The following is a 16847-nucleotide window of genomic DNA, read 5'->3' as shown; positions in this document are numbered from 1 at the left end:
TCCCACTCTCATCCAGAACATTGCCTTGACATTACCTTCACAATAAATGAGACACAATTTGAGGAGAAGAGTTAGAAATGCTATGAATACATATGTGGAATGGAAAATGCTCAGGAGTTCACAACCTTGGAGGTGGTAGACTAGTTTCCATGAGTAAGGGACAGGGTAAACACTCCACAAACGTGGAGCTCTGCTGGCCTAAAGACTTCGTGAGAAACTGCCTCTGAGTTGGGCACTTGAAATGTATGTTTTTGTCAGGAGCTTTAGCTTCCTTTGTAGTGAGACCATCAAACCTGGTCTGCATCTAGGTGACCTGGAGGACATGGTTTCTGATTTTCCAATGAACATGAGGCAGAAGTGCTGAATTCTCTCTTTGCAGGTAAACTGTGGCCACTGGGGTCTAAGTGTCTCCCTGTGTGGACTGTGAAGCCATTTGGTCATCCTCCACTTTTCGTGGTGTTTCTTGCTGCTGCACTGGGAGTTTGGAATTTGCTTCAGGAAATACAAGGAGTTCAACTGGGACACAGTGCTGGAGGGAGTTCTGTCACGTGTGGTGGGTCAAGGTCCTAGGAGAATGCACCAGCCAAGCTTCTATCCCACAGAGCTTGCCCCCTTGACCATAGCAACCTGATTCTGAACATTGCCCTGAAACCTCTCCATATAACAAGATGCCTTTACATAGAAGGGTCTGCTCACTGCACCATGTCAGTCACAAGACATTTGGAAGCCAATGGCAGATCCACATGGCCCCACCACAGATGTTTTATCACACACCTGCACACCACTGCTCTAGGCCCACTACTCAGCAGGCCCCAACTTACTGGCATCTCTGTTTTACACCATTTTCATGAAACCCACTCAATCAAGGCACTGTCTGGTACACTCATGATCAGCAACAGGACATCCAGAGGTTCTCCAGTGCCACCTGGTCATGGGAATTTCAAAAATGTCATGGTATTTATCTAGCTAGCCATTTTTAAAGGATGAAGTTGGAGGCACTGTGGGTTTCCATTCCTTCAGGAACCATTAAATGGTGAGGAAGCTCATTTCAACGAAAGCTCTGGAGAACTCTCACAAACAAGGCTTCCCAAAGAGTGGCCAAAGGTCACAGGAAGCCAGGCCCATTGAGGTCTACAATGTGAGGTCCACGTGTGTTTGGACTCTCCACGATGGCTGCCAGGTCTTTAAGAATAAAATCATGTGATATCCGGGCTGAGATTCCCAGTGCTCTGTGGAAAGCCAGCCTGGGCCTAGATCTCAGTTTCCAAGGGCGACTCTCATGCGTGGCCTCCTAACATCCCGACACAATTCACGGCAATACTTCTCTGAGGTCAGTTCCAGAACTCAGTCTCCAAGGGGAATCACACCAGAGTTCAAGCCCAGGTGGACCCAGTCATCTCTTCCCACTGCCACACCACAATTCAAACCAAAACACTGCCACATGGCCCTCATCTTCTTCCATATAGACACTCATCATAACCTCTGGCTGGAGGTTTCCATGAGGGGCACAGCCCAAGACAGTGTCCACAATAAGCTCCCTTGCCTCTCATTTGCCTAATGTCAGGGTGGACTGGACACCCATCCTGTGAACCTGGAGTGATCAAATAGGCCTGCCTTTAATACTGCTCTACTTCTCCAATTGGAGGCCTACTGACTGCCGGGTATAGATTGTTTGTGTGAACTGGAGTCATGAGAAAACCCAAGCACCTATGGGCTAGTCTCTGCATGGCTTTGAAGGACTCATTTGACACAAAGGATCCCTATTCTCACTTGATGGAGGTCAGGAACCTTACAGAGGAAGGCGAGAGACCTCATCCAGGATGACTGCTTTTGTGCCAATTTGGCTTTGGATGCACACATGGGATCTTTCTTCGGATCCATCAGGGGCTGACAATCTAAGCCACAGCCTCACACAGGGCCAAGAGGCTGATTCAGACACATCCCTTTGCAAAGAAATTAAGCAAAGAGCCACAGGTGATGCCCATTCATTTCCATTTGAAAACTGTTTTCTTCAGGCTTCACAATGGGGTGCCCTGAGGCAAAGGCCTTCCTGACATTCAGGGCAACAGAACAATAGGTAAGCCAAAGGCCCAAAGCAGGCTTTCTCCAGGGAGACTTTACTGGTCACACTGATATCTGAGTTTTCTGAGATGCTCACCATTCCTTTCAACTATCCAGTACATGGCCATGCCACCGAGCTTGGAGGTGGTACATATCTTGGACACAAAACCATGAGCCTATTCTGGAGAGTGGCCAGAATTCAGGAAGAAAACAGGAACTTAGGAAGATAGTAGGTGTTGCCCATCCATAAGGCAAGCCGCAGTCCATTCATAAATTGGGCAGGATGAATGCTGGGAAGCTTTCTACTAGACAGGACACATCCATTGATGCATTCTCTTTTCTAATGTCTACAACCAGGGACACAGTGGGATGCACAAACATAGAAACACTCGCCTTGTCAAAAGCCTTACTAGAAACAGTCCACTCCAAACCAAACAAACCGCCTTTCCTACCTATTCTCAGAACATGAGACCAAACCACAAACTCACACCCACACCCACAAAGGCACCTCCTTCCAAGTTGGTCTGTGACTACCGGAGTGTCGTCCGACTGGTGGGCCATACTATGTTCCCCCAAAAGGGCCTGTCCTGTCTCACATCTGGCCTCCTTGGCCAACTCTGTGAAGTTGTCAGGAGCAGGCGGTGAGCCACTACCTGCTTTCTCAGAAAATTCCCCTCGGCAGAGCTTTCCTGGCATTTGGCCATCCTCACATCAGTGGGTACCAAGAAAGACTGACTCTGTCCTTGGTAAATCCAAACAAGTGAGCCCACTGGGATTGGGACTGGGACCTGCTCTGGGTGCCTGGCTTCCTGGATCCCAAGTTCAGAGAGTTCCATCACCAAGGAAGTGAGGTGAGGTCACTTCCTTCAGGAACTGAATGAGGTCACTGCCTTGGCAACCACTGTGTCCTAACAGTTGCTTCCAAGGCTCCCATGAGATGGAGGCTGCCCCTCCTTCCTGTGACACTTTCACAAGTTAGAATGGAATATCAACCACAGGCATCAAGGAACAGCTCTCCACACAGGCCTGCTTTGGTCCATCTTGTCTACATTAAGAAGAGAGAGGCTCATTCAGACACATCCCTTCATCCTGACCAGGTTGTTTGCCATGGAAGATGACTTCTGCTCTCTCAGGTCCTTCATAGCTGCCTACATCTTCTCCAGGTATCATTTCTGCATGGACCTTTGAGGGTCTCAGCAGGTGGAAGATCCCGCACATTCCTGTATTGTAAGACCCACTCTATCCCTGCTCTTCTGTAAAGTTAGATTGAGGGAAGAGTGTATGGTTAGGGTTAAGAACCTGTTAGATTTGGGTGAGGAATCACTCTGCTGGATGAAGAATGGTACTGGGAACCTGCGATATTTATAATAATATATAGGTGAAATATATGTATGAAAACAGAAATCCAAGTAAGATTTGAAGGCCAGAAGGGCATTGGGCCCTTGATTGGGATACTTAGCTTTGAATGACTTTCTGCACAGATGTCTCAGACAAATCGATATACAATGGCATAGGACCTTGTACCTTGGATGATTGAATGTAGAAGAGAACATCCAGTCAAAAAGGGATAGTAGGTAGGATTAGGAAGATAGTTGGTAAGTTTTGGAAGAAGAGTGAGTATACAATTTGGACCAAAAGTTCTTTAGCAATAGGGTGTCGGTTAGAGAGTGAATGTAAACGTCAGCACATGTGAAGAGTCAGTCACAATGATGAACTGGGGAACATATGTAGGAAAGCAGATATCAATAGAGACATTAGGAAATCAGGCAAAGTATAAAGTGAGTGAGTGGATTAGACATTTTCAACAGGGTTGAGGTTGAATATATCATCTTAGGAAGAAACAAATGTGTAGTCACCAATAGCATTGACATTTGACAGCATTAGGCAACCTGGACAAGGATGTTTTTAGTAATCCATGCTCACTTTCCAATGAGGCTTTGGTGCAATCATAAGTGTGACCTTTGCATTTTGTGTCCAGAATATCACTGTGGTAAAATGTATATATAGATCAGGTGACATGAGTGTTTCTTCCACCATTTCTGGGAGTAATATGTTGAAGACATATAAATTAGCCTTTGGGGGTACAAATAGGTGTACCCTGGGTCTATGAATATAGAGATAATGCATGAATAGACCATACTGTGAATAAATAGTATAACAGGTTCCAATTTAAATAATGGATTGCATTGATATCTGAAAATATATAGGAAATCTAATATTGATACACAACCATTCATTCTAACCAGTTATACATCTAATGGTGATATTGGGGTTATGGTTTACCATGAAGGGGGTGTGAGTTTTGCTTCACAAGGGATTATGGAAATGGAAAAGAATGTGTTTGGAAAGAAGTCTCATGAAAAGACCAGTCAAGAAACGTGGAGGAATACATGTGTTCTGAAGCAGGAAGTGATTGAAAGGGAAATAAATGCCTAGAAATTTGTGAACTTGAGGATGAAATACATATCCTATGATGTGCATCAACTGAAGAAATAGTAATGTACCAGTGTTGAATAAAAATGAACGTCAAAACACACATCATGTCCCATAGGAATCTACTTGCATTCATGTTAAACTGGGTCAGTTACTGTAGAAATATTAGGATTTCAGCACTAGGAAACAAATATGTATTTCAGGTGGATGACTATTTCTGAGAATAATCTTGTGAAAAGTTGATTATAAATCCACATATATGAACATGAAAAATTTAGGGAGTATATAATATGACACATACATTTCATATTTTGAAAAATTTGGAGAGTGTGTGTATGTGTGTATATATATACAAAAAAAAAAAAATATATATATATATACAAAAAAAACACACACACAAACACAGACATTAAAGAGTAGAAATATATATGCCAATCGAAATTCATCATGAAATATTTATCATCCACAGATCCAAAAATATTTATTTTACTGAACATGTATTTATGTATCATGTTGTTCAAGTGGGAAGCTCACCTGGAAGTTGAATTTTCAGTTACAACAGCGTTTAGGAGGAGTGATCTCTTCTCACAATTTGTATCTGCCAAGTCAGCCACCTCACAAGAATGGACGTGGGATAGGAGGTAAGAATCTATATGTGCATGTAAAAATGCATGTTGCTGAATAGGCTACAGAGAAAGGGAGACAGGAATTCACATATTTGTTAACTTTCAAATCACATGGAGAACTATTTCTATTGAATTGGACTAGATATATAACACCTACCCTTTATAATGCCAAAGGCCAGTCCAACTATACACCAGGCCTCCTCTGAACTGCCTGTATTTCTATTCTGTTTGAGTTATTTTTCTCCATCCTATTAGTATTCGTAGTCACAATCTAGTAGGGTATGGGTTAGTGTCAGGGATTCAGTATTTCGAACGGAAAATAGGAAAATGAATCCAATGTGTAGGCCAATATGTGCTACAAAAAAATCTTCCACTCTCATCCAGAACATTGCCTTGACATTACCTTCACAATAAATGAGACACAATTTGAGGAGAAGAGTTAGAAATGCTGTGAATACATATGTGGAATGGAAAATGCTCAGGAGTTCACAACCTTGGAGGTGGTAGACTAGTTTCCATGAGTAAGGGACAGGGTAAACACTCCACAAACGTGGAGCTCTGCTGGCCTAAAACTTCGTGAGAAACTGCCTCTGAGGTTGGGCACTTGAAATGTATGTTGTTGTCAGGAGCTTTAGCTTCCTTTGTAGTGAGACCATCAAACCTGGTCTGCATCTAGGTGACCTGGAGGTCATGGTTTCTGATTTTCCAATGAACATGAGGCAGAAGTGCTGAATTCTCTCTTTGCAGGTAAACTGTGGCCACTGGGGTCTAAGTGTCTCCCTGTGTGGACTGTGAAGCCATTTGGTCATCCTCCAATTTTCGTGGTGTTTCTTGCTGCTGCACTGGGAGTTTGGAATTTGCTTCAGGAAATACAAGGAGTTCAACTGGGACACAGTGCTGGAGGGAGTTCTGTCACGTGTGGTGGGTCAAGGTCCTAGGAGAATGCACCAGCCAGGCTTCTATCCCACAGAGCTTGCCCCCTTGACCATAGCAACCTGATTCTGAACATTGCCCTGAAACCTCTCCATATAACAAGATGCCTTTACATAGAAGGGTCTGCTCACTGCACCATGTCAGTCACAAGCCATTTGGAAGCCAATGGCAGATCCACATGGCCCCACCACAGATGTTTTATCACACACCTGCACACCACTGCTCTAGGCCCACTACTCAGCAGGCCCCAACTTACTGGCATCTCTGTTTTACACCATTTTCATGAAACCCAGTCAATCAAGGCACTGTCTGGTACACTCATGATCAGCAACAGGACATCCAGAGGTTCTCCAGTGCCACCTGGTCATGGGAATTTCAAAAATGTCATGGTATTTAACTAGCTAGCCATTTTTAAAGGATGAAGTTGGAGGCACTGTGGGTTTCCATTCCTTCAGGAACCATTAAATGGTGAGGAAGCTCATTTCAACGAAAGCTCTGGAGAACTCTCACAAACAAGGCTTCCCAAAGAATGGCCAAAAGGTCCCAGGAAGCCAGGACCATTGAGGTCTACAATGTGTGGTCCACGTGTGTTTGGACTCTCCACGATGGCTGCCAGGTCTTTAAGAATAAAATCATGTGATATCCGGGCTGAGATTCCCAGTGCTCTGTGGAAAGCCAGCCTGGGCCTAGATCTCAGTTTCCAAGGGCGACTCTCATGCGTGGCCTCCTAACATCCCCACACAATTCACGGCAATACTTCTCTGAGGTCAGTTCCAGAACTCAGTCTCCAAGGGGAATCACACCAGAGTTCAAGCCCAGGTGGACCCAGTCATCTCTTCCCACTGCCACACCACAATTCAAACCAAAACACTGCCACATGGCCCTCATCTTCTTCCATGTAGACACTCATCCTAACCTCTGGCTGGAGGTTTCCATGAGGGGCACAGCCCAAGACAGTGTCCACAATAAGCTCCCTTGCCTCTCATTTGCCTAATGTCAGGGTGGACTGGACACCCATCCTGTGAACCTGGAGTGATCAAATAGGCCTGCCTTTAATACTGCTCTACTTCTCCAATTGGAAGCCTACTGACTGCCGGGTATAGATTCTTTGTGTGAACTGGAGTCATGAGAAAACCCAAGCACCTATGGGCTAGCCTCTGCATGGCTTTGAAGGACTCATTTGACACAAAGGATCCCTATTCTCACTTGATGGAGGTCAGGAACCTTACACAGGAAGGCGAGAGACCTCATCCAGGATGACTGCTTTTGTGCCAATTTGGCTTTGGATGCACACATGGGATCTTTCTTTGGATCCATCAGGGGCTGACAATCTAAGCCACAGCCTCACACAGGGCCAAGAGGCTGATTCAGACTCATCCCTTTGCAAAGCAATTAAGCAAAGAGCCACAGGTGATGCCCATTCATTTCCATTTGAAAACTGTTTTCTTCAGGCTTCACAATGGGGTGCCCTGAGGCAAAGGCCTTCCTGACATTCAGGGCAACAGAACAATAGGTAAGCCAAAGGCCCAAAGCAGGCTTTCTCCAGGGAGACTTTACTGGTCACACTGATATCTGAGTTTTCTGAGATGCTCACCATTCCTTTCAACTATCCAGTACATGGCCATGCCACTGAGCTTGGAGGTGGTACATATCTTGGACACAAAACCATGAGCCTATTCTGGAGAGTGGCCAGAATTCAGGAAGAAAACAGGAACTTAGGAAGATAGTAGGTGTTGCCCATCCATAAGGCAAGCCGCAGTCCATTCATAAATTGGGCAGGATGAATGCTGGGAAGCTTTCTACTAGACAGGACACATCCATTGATGCATTCTCTTTTCTAATGTCTACAACCAGGGACACAGTGGGATGCTCAAACATAGAAACACTCGCCTTGTCAAAAGCCTTACTAGAAACAGTCCACTCCAAACCAAACAAACCGCCTTTCCTACCTATTCTCAGAACATGAGACCAAACCACAAACTCACACCCACACCCACAAAGGCACCTCCTTCCAAGTTGGTCTGTGACTACCCGGAGTGTCGTCTGACTGGTGGGTCATACTATGTTCCCCCGAAAGGGCCTGTCCTGTCTCACATCTGGCCTCCTTGGCCAACTCTGTGAAGTTGTCAGGAGCCAGCGGTGAGCCACTACCTGCTTTCTCAGGAAAGGCCCCTCGGCAGAGCTTTCCTGGCATTTGGCCATCCTCACATCAGTGGGTACCAAGAAAGACTGACTCTGTCCTTGGGAAATCCAAACAAGTGAGCCCACTGGGACTGGGACTGGGACTGGCTCTGGGTGCCTGGCTTCCTGGATCCCAAGTTCAGAGAGTTCCATCACCAAGGAAGTGAGGTGAGGTCACTTCCTTCAGGAACTGAATGAGGTCACTGCCTTGGCAACCACTGTGTCCTAACAGTTGCTTCCAAGGCTCCCATGAGATGGAGGCTGCCCCTCCTTCCTGTGACACTTTCACAAGTTAGAATGGAATATCAACCATAGGCACCAAGGAACAGCTCTCCACACAGGCCTGCTTTGGTCCATCTTGTCTACATTAAGAAGAGAGAGGCTCATTCAGACACATCCCTTCATCCTGACCAGGTTGTTTGCCATGGAAGATGACTTCTGCTCTCTCAGGTCCTTCATAGCTGCCTACATCTTCTCCAGGTATCATTTCTACATGGACCTTTGAGGGTCTTAGCAGGTGGAAGATCCCCCACATTCCTGTATTGTAAGACCCACTCTGTCCCTGCTCTTCTGTAAAGTTAGATTGAGGGAAGAGTGTATGGTTAGGGTTAAGAACCTGTTTGATGTGGCTTAGGAATCACTCTGCTGGATGAAGAATGGTATTGGGAACCTGCGATATTTATAATAATATATAGGTGAAATATATGTATGAAAACAGAAATCCAAGTAACATTTGAAGGCCAGAAGGGCACGGGGCCCTTGATGGGGATACTTAGCTTTGAATGACTTTCTGCACAGATGTCTCAGATAAATCGATATACAATGGCATAGGACCTTGTACCTTGGATGATTGAATGTAGAAGAGAACATCCAGTCAAAAAGGGATAGTAGGTAGGATTAGGAAGATAGTTGGTATGTTTTGGAAGAAGAGTGAGTATACAATTTGGACCAAAAGTTCTTTAGCAATAGGGTGTCGGTTAGAGAGTGAATGTAAACGTCAGCACATGTGAAGAGTCAGTCACAATGATGAACTGGGGAACATATGTAGGAAAGCAGATATCAATAGAGACATTAGGAAATCAGGCAAAGTATAAAGTGAGTGAGTGGATTAGACATTTTCAACAGGGTTGAGGTTGAATATATCATCTTAGGAAGAAACAAATGTGTAGTCACCAATAGCATTGACATTTGAGAGCATTAGGCAACCTGGACAAGGATGTTTTTAGTAATCCATGCTCACTTTCCAATGAGGCTTTGGTGCAATCATAAGTGTGACCTTTGCATTTTGTGTCCAGAATATCACTGTGATAAAATGTATATGTAGATCAGGTGACATGAGTGTTTCTTCCACCATTTCTGGGAGTAATATGTTGAAGACATATAAATTAGCCTTTGGGGGTACAAATAGGTGTACCCTGGGTCTATGAATATAGAGATGATGCATGAATAGACCATACTGTGAATAAATAGTATAACAGGTTCCAATTTAAATAATGGATTGCATTGATATCTGAAAATATATAGGAAATCTAATATTGATACACAACCATTCATTCTAACCAGTTATACATCTAATGGTGATATTGGGGTTATGGTTTACCATGAAGGGGGTGTGAGTTTTGCTTCACAAGGGATTATGGAAATGGAAAAGAATGTGTTTGGAAAGAAGTCTCATGAAAAGACCAGTCAAGAAACGTGGAGGAATACATGTGTTCTGAAGCAGGAAGTGATTGAAAGGGAAATAAATGCCTAGAAATTTGTGAACTTGAGGATGAAATACATATCCTATGATGTGCATCAACTGAAGAAATAGTAATGTACCAGTGTTGAATAAAAATGAACGTCAAAACACACATCATGTCCCATAGGAATCTACTTGCATTCATGTTAAACTGGGTCAGTTACTGTAGAAATATTAGGATTTCAGCACTAGGAAACAAATATGTATTTCAGGTGGATGACTATTTCTGAGAATAATCTTGTGAAAAGTTGATTATAAATCCACATATATGAACATGAATGAATTTAGGGAGTATATAATATGACACATACATTTCATATTTTGAAAAATCTGGAGAGTGTGTGTATGTGTGTGTATATATACATATATATATATATACACACAAAAAAACACACACACAAACACAGACATTAAAGAGTAGAAATATATATGCCAATCGAAATTCATCATGAAATATTTATCATCCACAGATCCAAAAATATTTATTTTACTGAACATGTATTTATGTATCATGTTGTTCAAGTGGGAAGCTCACCTGGAGGTTGAATTCTCAGTTCCAACAGCGTTTAGGAGGAGTGATCTCTTCTCACAATTTGTATCTGCCAAGTCAGCCACCTCACAAGAATGGACGTGGGATAGGAGGTAGGATTCTATATGTGCATGTAAAAATGCATGTTGCTGAATAGGCTACAGAGAAAGGGAGACAGGAATTCACATATTTGTTAACTTTCAAAACACATGGAGAACTATTTCTATTAAATTGGACTAGATTTATAACACCTACCCTTTATAATGCAAAAGGCAAGTCCAACTATACACCAGGCCTCCTCTGAACTGCCTGTATTTCTATTCTGTTTGAGTTATTTTTCTCCATCATATTAGTATTCGTAGTCACAATCTAGTAGGGTATGGGTTAGTGTCAGGGATTCAGTATTTCGAACGGAAAATAGGAAAATGAATCCAATGTGTAGGCCCATATGTGCTACAAAAAAATCTTCCCACTCTCATCCAGAACATTGCCTTGACATTACCTTCGCAATAAGTAAGACACAATTTGAGGAGAAGAGTTAGAAATGCTATGAATACATATGTGGAATGGAAAATGATCAGGAGTTCACAACCTTGGAGGTGGTAGACTAGTTTCCATGAGTAAGGGACAGGGTAAACACTCCAGAAACTTGGAGCTCTGCTGGCCTAAAGACTTCGTGAGAAACTGCCTCTGAGTTTGGGCACTTGAAATGTATGTTGTTGTCAGGAGCTTTAGCTTCCTTTGTAGTGAGACCATCAAACCTGGTCTGCATCTAGGTGACCTGGAGGACATGGTTTCTGATTTTCCAATGAACATGAGGCAGAAGTGCTGAATTCTCTCTTTGCAGGTAAACTGTGGCCATTGGGGTCTAAGTGTCTCCCTGTGTGGACTGTGAAGCCATTTGGTCATCCTCCACTTTTCGTGGTGTTTCTTGCTGCTGCACTGGGAGTTTGGAATTTGCTTCAGGAAATCCAAGGAGTTCAACTGGGACACAGTGCTGGAGGGAGTTCTGTCACGTGTGGTGGGTCAAGGTCCTAGGAGAATGCACCAGCCAGGCTTCTATCCCACAGAGCTTGCCCCCTTGACCATAGCAACCTGATTCTGAACATTGCCCTGAAACCTCTCCATATAACAAGATGCCTTTACATAGAAGGGTCTGCTCACTGCACCATGTCAGTCACAAGCCATTTGGAAGCCAATGGCAGATCCACATGGCCCCACAACAGATGTTTTATCACACACCTGCACACCACTGCTCTAGGCCCACTACTCAGCAGGCCCCAACTTACTGGCATCTCTGTTTTACACCATTTTCATGAAACCCAGTCAATCAAGGCACTGTCTGGTACACTCATGATCAGCAACAGGACATCCAAAGGTTCTCCAGTCCCACCTGGTCATGGGAATTTAAAAAATGTCATGGTATTTATCTAGCTAGCCATTTCTAAAGGATGAAGTTGGAGGCACTGTGGGTTTCCATTCCTTCAGGAACCATTAAATGGTGAGGAAGCTCATTTCAACGAAAGCTCTGGAGAACTCTCACAAACAAGGCTTCCCAAAGAGTGGCTAAAAGGTCGCAGGAATCCAGGACCATTGAGGTCTACAATGTGTGGTCCACGTGTGTTTGGACTCTCCACGATGGCTGCCAGGTCTTTAAGAATAAAATCATGTGATATCCGGGCTGAGATTCCCAGTGCTCTGTTGAACGCCAGCCTGGGCCTAGATCTCAGTTTCCAAGGGCGACTCTCATGCGTGGCCTCCTAGCATCCCGACACAATTCACGGCAATACTTCTCTGAGGTCAGTTCCAGAACTCAGTCTCCAAGGGGAATCACACCAGAGTTCAAGCCCAGGTGGACCCAGTCATCTCTTCCCACTGCCACACCACAATTCAAACCAAAACACTGCCACATGGCCCTCATCTTCTTCCATATAGACACTCATCATAACCTCTGGCTGGAGGTTTCCATGAGGGGCACAGCCCAAGACAGTGTCCACAATAAGCTCCCTTGCCTCTCATTTGCCTAATGTCAGGGTGGACTGGACACCCATCCTGTGAACCTGGAGTGATCAAATAGGCCTGCCTTTAATACTGCTCTACTTCTCAAATTGGAGGCCTACTGACTGCAGGGTATAGATTGTTTGTGTGAACTGGAGTCATGAGAAAACCCAAGCACCTATGGGCTAGCCTCTGCATGGCTTTGAAGGACTCATTTGACACAAAGGATCCCTATTCTCACTTGATGGAGGTCAGGAACCTTACAGAGGAAGGCGAGAGACCTCATCCAGGATGACTGCTTTTGTGCCAATTTGGCTTTGGATGCACACATGGGATTTTTCTTTGGATCCATCAGGGGCTGACAATCTAAGCCACAGCCTCACACAGGGCCAAGAGGCTGATTCAGACACATCCCTTTGCAAAGCAATTAAGCAAAGAGCCACAGGTGATGCCCATTCATTTCCATTTGAAAACTGTTTTCTTCAGGCTTCACAATGGGGTGCCCTGAGGCAAAGGCCTTCCTGACATTCAGGGCAACAGAACAATAGGTAAGCCAAAGGCCCAAAGCAGGCTTTCTCCAGGGAGACTTTACTGGTCACACTGATATCTGAGTTTTCTGAGATGCTCACCATTCCTTTCAACTATCCAGTACATGGCCATGCCAGCGAGCTTGGAGGTGGTACATATCTTGGACACAAAACCATGAGCCTATTCTGGAGAGTGGCCAGAATTCAGGAAGAAAACAGGAACTTAGGAAGATAGTAGGTGTGGCCCATCCATAAGGCAAGCCGCAGTCCATTCATAAATTGGGCAGGATGAATGCTGGGAAGCTTTCTACTAGACAGGACACATCCATTGATGCATTCTCTTTTCTAATGTCTACAACCAGGGACACAGTGGGATACACAAACATAGAAACACTCGCCTTGTCAAAAGCCTTACTAGAAACAGTCCACTCCAAACCAAACAAACCGCCTTTCCTACCTATTCTCAGAACATGAGACAAAACCACAAACTCACACCCACACCCACAAAGGCACCTCCTTCCAAGTTGGTCTGTGACTACCCGGAGTGTCGTCTGACTGGTGGGCCATACTATGTTCCCCCAAAAGGGCCTGTCCTGTCTCACATCTGGCCTCCTTGGCCAACTCTGTGAAGTTGTCAGGAGCCAGCGGTGAGCCACTACCTGCTTTCTCAGGAAAGGCCCCTCGGCAGAGCTTTCCTGGCATTTGGCCATCCTCACATCAGTGGGTACCAAGAAAGACTGACTCTGTCCTTGGGAAATCCAAACAAGTGAGCCCACTGGGACTGGGACTGGGACTGGCTCTGGGTGCCTGGCTTCCTGGATCCCAAGTTCAGAGAGTTCCATCACCAAGGAAGTGAGGTGAGGTCACTTCCTTCAGGAACTGAATGAGGTCACTGCCTTGGCAACCACTGTGTCCTAACAGTTGCTTCCAAGGCTCCCATGAGATGGAGGCTGCCCCTCCTTCCTGTGACACTTTCACAAGTTAGAATGGAATATCAACCACAGGCACCAAGGAACAGCTCTCCACACAGACTTGCTTTGGTCCATCTTGTCTACATTAAGAAGAGAGAGGCTCATTCAGACACATCCCTTCGTCCTGACCAGGTTGTTTGCCATGGAAGATGACTTCTGCTCTCTCAGGTCCTTCATAGCTGCCTACATCTTCTCCAGGTATCATTTCTACATGGACCTTTGAGGGTCTTAGCAGGTGGAAGATCCCCCACATTCCTGTATTGTAAGACCCACTCTGTCCCTGCTCTTCTGTAAAGTTAGATTGAGGGAAGAGTGTATGGTTAGGGTTAAGAACCTGTTTGATGTGGCTTAGGAATCACTCTGCTGGATGAAGAATGGTATTGGGAACCTGCGATATTTATAATAATATATAGGTGAAATATATGTATGAAAACAGAAATCCAAGTAAGATTTGAAGGCCAGAAGGGCATGGGGCCCTTGATGGGGATAGTTATCTTTGAATGACTTTCTGCACAGATGTCTCAGATAAATCGATATACAATGGCGTAGGACCTTGTACCTTGGATGATTGAATGTAGAAGAGAACATCCAGTCAAAAAGGGATAGTAGGTAGGATTAGGAAGATAGTTGGTATGTTTTGGAAGAAGAGTGAGTATACAATTTGGACCAAAAGTTCTTTAGCAATAGGGTGTCGGTTAGAGAGTGAATGTAAACGTCAGCACATGTGAAGAGTCAGTCACAATGATGAACTGGGGAACATATGTAGGAAAGCAGATATCAATAGAGACATTAGGAAATCAGGCAAAGTATAAAGTGAGTGAGTGGATTAGACATTTTCAACAGGGTTGAGGTTGAATATATCATCTTAGGAAGAAACAAATGTGTAGTCACCAATAGCATTGACATTTGACAGCATTAGGCAACCTGGACAAGGATGTTTTTAGTAATCCATGCTCACTTTCCAATGAGGCTTTGGTGCAATCATAAGTGTGACCTTTGCATTTTGTGTCCAGAATATCACTGTGATAAAATGTATATGTAGATCAGGTGACATGAGTGTTTCTTCCACCATTTCTGGGAGTAATATGTTGAAGACATATAAATTAGCCTTTGGGGGTACAAATAGGTGTACCCTGGGTCTATGAATATAGAGATAATGCATGAATAGACCATACTGTGAATAAATAGTATAACAGGTTCCAATTTAAATAATGGATTGCATTGATATCTGAATATATATAGGAAATCTAATATTGATACACAACCATTCATTCTAACCAGTTATACATCTAATGGTGATATTGGGGTTATGGTTTACCATGAAGGGGGTGTGAGTTTTGCTTCACAAGGGATTATGGAAATGGAAAAGAATGTGTTTGGAAAGAAGTCTCATGAAAAGACCAGTCAAGAAACGTGGAGGAATACATGTGTTCTGAAGCAGGAAGTGATTGAAAGGGAAATAAATGCCTAGAAATTTGTGAACTTGAGGATGAAATACATATCCTATGATGTGCATCAACTGAAGAAATAGTAATGTACCAGTGTTGAATAAAAATGAACGTCAAAACACACATCATGTCCCATAGGAATCTACTTGCATTCATGTTAAACTGGGTCAGTTACTGTAGAAATATTAGGATTTCAGCACTAGGAAACAAATATGTATTTCAGGTGGATGACTATTTCTGAGAATAATCTTGTGAAAAGTTGATTATAAATCCACATATATGAACATGAATGATTTAGGGAGTATATAATATGACACATACATTTCATATTTTGAAAAATCTGGAGAGTGTGTGTATGTGTGTTTATATATACATATATATATATATATACACACAAAAAAACACACACACAAACACAGACATTAAAGAGTAGAAATATATATGCCAATCGAAATTCATCATGAAATATTTATCATCCACAGATCCAAAAATATTTATTTTACTGAACATGTATTTATGTATCATGTTGTTCAAGTGGGAAGCTCACCTGGAGGTTGAATTCTCAGTTCCAACTGCGTTTAGGAGGAGTGATCTCTTCTCACAATTTGTATCTGCCAAGTCAGCCACCTCACAAGAATGGACGTGGGATAGGAGGTAGGATTCTATATGTGCATGTAAAAATGCATGTTGCTGAATAGGCTACAGAGAAAGGGAGACAGGAATTCACATATTTGTTAACTTTCAAAGCACATGGAGAACTATTTCTATTAAATTGGACTAGATTTATAACACCTACCCTTTATAATGCAAAAGGCAAGTCCAACTATACACCAGGCCTCCTCTGAACTGCCTGTATTTCTATTCTGTTTGAGTTATTTTTCTCCATCATATTAGTATTCGTAGTCACAATCTAGTAGGGTATGGGTTAGTGTCAGGGATTCAGTATTTCGAACGGAAAATAGGAAAATGAATCCAATGTGTAGGCCAATATGTGCTACAAAAAAATCTTCCCACTCTCATCCAGAACATTGCCTTGACATTACCTTCGCAATAAGTAAGACACAATTTGAGGAGAAGAGTTAGAAATGCTATGAATACATATGTGGAATGGAAAATGCTCAGGAGTTCACAACCTTGGAGGTGGTAGACTAGTTTCCATGAGTAAGGGACAGGGTAAACACTCCACAAACGTGGAGCTCTGCTGGCCTAAAGACTTCGTGAGAAACTGCCTCTGAGTTTGGGCACTTGAAATGTTTGTTGTTGTCAGGAGCTTTAGCTTCCTTTGTAGTGAGACCATCAAACCTGGTCTGCATCTAGGTGACCTGGAGGACATGGTTTCTGATTTTCCAATGAACATGAGGCAGAAGTGCTGAATTCTCTCTTTGCAGGTAAACTGTGG

This window comes from Spermophilus citellus, assembly GCF_964194105.1.
Source record: "Spermophilus citellus genome assembly, chromosome: 12".
In the NCBI taxonomy this organism is placed as follows: Eukaryota; Metazoa; Chordata; class Mammalia; order Rodentia; family Sciuridae; genus Spermophilus; species Spermophilus citellus.
Note: the sequence above shows the minus strand (reverse complement) of the source record.